Source organism: Atta cephalotes (genome assembly GCF_000143395.1).
Source record: "Atta cephalotes unplaced genomic scaffold scaffold00019, whole genome shotgun sequence".
NCBI classification, from domain to species: domain Eukaryota; kingdom Metazoa; phylum Arthropoda; class Insecta; order Hymenoptera; family Formicidae; genus Atta; species Atta cephalotes.
The window spans coordinates 1,544,132-1,547,636 of record NW_012130083.1 but is presented as its reverse complement, the minus strand read 5'-3'; positions in this window follow the sequence as shown (position 1 = coordinate 1,547,636).

Here is a 3,505-nt window from a genome sequence, read left to right as displayed (position 1 = left end):
GAGTGTTTCTTGTCCTTGGGTGTTATATCTCGGGTGTCGGATAACGACAAGTGTCAAAAATTTGACGTCGAGAAAGGAAAGGCAGGACAAAATTCGTTTTACTAATGAATTTGTAATCGGTAGTGTTAAATCTCTCAGATCGATCCCCACGGATTTTCGCGATCCGGTGATAGTGACAGTTGCCGCACGTGAGAGTGTTCAGTTCGAATATAATCAGCAAGTCTCTCCAAAAGAGAGAAACAAAATCCTTGTTCCTCTTGCTCTTCTGGTTCCGTTCGGGGAACCGATATCGTACCTGAAGGGGCGTATCCTTAGAGAGAATATACCGGATATCTAAGCGATCGAAATGCTACTGTGCTAGTAAAGGTAAATCCAATATCGATAGGGGACAAAATAATACCGATATGTATTGTCGACAATGACGACTATGACGATGACGAGGATATTACTGCCACATAAGTTGATTTGCAAGATCGAATCGGCAGATACTCTCGGTTCGATTATACCGCGGGTCGCCGTGAATATTGATCGAAAGGGAAACGATACACGGGGGTCTTCGAGTAGGTCGGGTAGGTAGGTTTTCTGCGCTGTGTTCGCGGGATCGAATAGATTATAGAGAGTCTCGCACGAGAGCGAGAGCGCGAGTTATTTCGCGCGCAGATTGGATCTATCGGCTGGTCGGCCAGCCGGGCGTTGCGCTGCGCTGGGCAAACCAGAAATCCAGCGGAAGGGTAATATCCCATTAACTGAAAGATCAATTAACTCGCGTTAACGGACACTTTAATCACCGCGTGTGCGGCTAGGCAGCTAGGCCTCTCTCGCGGCGCGCGCTTCGCGAATCTAGGCGTTTAATCTGCCCGTTTCGAGATCGAGTCGGCCGATCATGCGCGAGCTCCTCGCTTGCTCGCTATGGGGAGCGATCGCGATATGACGCGAGAAAGCTGCTCGCGGGATGAGCAGGATATGAAGGAGGTGCGCGTATTATTCATTGATGCAACCGTATTAACAACGCGTCGACGTCCGAGCGTACTGATTACAGCGGATATAAACATTTATGGAAATGTCTGGCACGGGTGATAGTAAAATCTGTCCTCAAAGATCTCTCTCGAGATCAGGTGTGTCTCCCAAATTAATATGCTAAAAGATTTACGACCGTGAATTACACGACCAGTCAAATTAATCGTCTCTGAGTCGGATCTGTCGAATTAGTTTTTTTTTTAATAAACACAATAAAAGTTATCTCATAATTATCGTGTTGTTGATGATAGCTTGGAGGTAGCTTGGAGATAACTTAATAGAAAATCTATTATAATTATAGAGAAATATTACAAGGTTATTAATTTAATTTTATAAATGTAAATGAATATTGATTTATTAATTAAGTTTGAACTAGCCAGTTTTATAATATCTTTTTTAAATCTAAACAAAACCCAATTCATTGAAATAATTATTATCCAATCATGAAAAAAGATATCTTTTTTAATATTATATTATATTAGACATACGTAATATTAAATATATTGTAAATAAATTTTGTTTATTACATTTTTAATGAAATTTATCTTTTAATGAAAGATTTTTTGTAATTAATTATAATTTTATAGTGAAAATCAATATATAGTTAATTATATTAAAATATAATTATATTTTTCAAAAATATAATTAAACAGATCATCTCCTATCATTTCAGAAACTCAAACAAGTAGTTTTAATAGCTCAATGATCAGACATAACTTCGAAGCATTTTCTCTTCTTCTAGTTCATGCTTAATTAAAAATCTTATTCAAAAATTTATTTTAATTTTATTTTTTTTAAACTGTATATGTATATCATGTCTTCTATATCATAAGAACTTTGCTTCAAAGTAAACTCGATGCGCAGAACTCGCGATTGCTTCTTTTTCACCGTTTTCCTTTCGCTCTTTCGCCTGTCCGCACTCGCAAGATGAAGATCACACTTGAAGTGCAAATCCTCTCATTGAATCTCCCGATATGGCGTTTTATCGTATGGCGGGCGTGCGTCGCGATTGAGACGTACGCGGATATAAAGAAGACGGAATACACGAGACGGTGCAACGATAAACATCGTGTACCGGGAGAACTTTCGGCCTTGATGTACGAAGTGTGTCAGTGTTACTCGCGCGAGCGAGCGAGAAGAAGATAGGATGGATGCCTTCGATGGGAATCGCCGTTGCTGGATCCATTCACCATAATGCACCCGCACGTAACGTGACCCTTCGTGTGGCGTCCAGATTTCTCAGCCAGGCCGTGAATAAGCGATGACCCATCTCGCATAATCGAGTAACGAAGAAGGCGCGCGGAACGTAATAGCAGTTACGCAAATAAAGCGATCCTGCCGGTTTTTTTTCCTCGCGAGTCACGAGTCGCGACTTGTGTGACTTCCATTTCCATTTCTGGCATCTGCGTCATGCTCTTTGCGCACATACCGTGCCTCAGCGTGTTCTATTAGTTTTGAATCATATTTCCGCGTTGAGCGATACAGTAACAATCCGCTTTCTCGAATAATATTTATTATCATCCTTTAAAAATGGAACAAAAAAATTATATCGATTGTTAAGCGTTTGCAATGAAATTTTAAGTAAAATTTAAACTTTAAGCTTTGAGCTGTAAGCTCCAATCATAGTCGATTATTTTTTTTTACATTTTTTGACTATATTTTTTGATTAGTTTTTTACGATTTAAAAAATCTCATTGTAGACTCCTCCTCCCTCCTGCTTTACAGAAAACGTTAGGAAATACGTCAAATTACGAAATTATTTAAAGCTTTTCAAAAAACTATTAGCTAGCTATCCCAAGCTTATTTCTACAATACTAATAATATTTCTACAATATTAATAATTATATTTTTCATATGCTGATGAAATCAAGTTTATATTTGGTTTTATAGCGTTTTTAATCTTTCTGTAAACATGTCATGATGGTAACATATAATATGATAATTCCATCTATATATACATTGTTAAATTCATAATGTTAAATTATATCCACAATTGGAGTTATTTTTCATCGTTTCTATAGATCGCTTCGTACTCAATATGTTATAAATTTTACCAAAACGATGATGTTAAATAATTTAAAAAAGAATTTAACTCAAATTTAGTTTATTATTTACTAAATGGAATAGTTAATATGGACGATGTTTTACTTTAAAACTAACCACAGAAAATGACTTAATTAACATTTTGACGCATGGAAATTAAAAAGGACGAAATGATATTTAACTAAGGATTTAAATTATTATTTCTGCTCCTTTTATTATATATTATATATCTAACAACGTATCTTTCTAAAAATCAGAGAGAGAGAGAGAGAGAGAGAGAGAGAGAGAGAGAGAGAGAGACAATAAATAGAGTATTACTAATTAAATTACTAATTAAATTAACGTTAAATTTAATTTTTAATTAATTACTTAGTAAAAGTTAATTAATTAAATTAACTTAACCTTAAACTTTTAACTTTAACCGTTTAACGTTAATTTAAGTTTA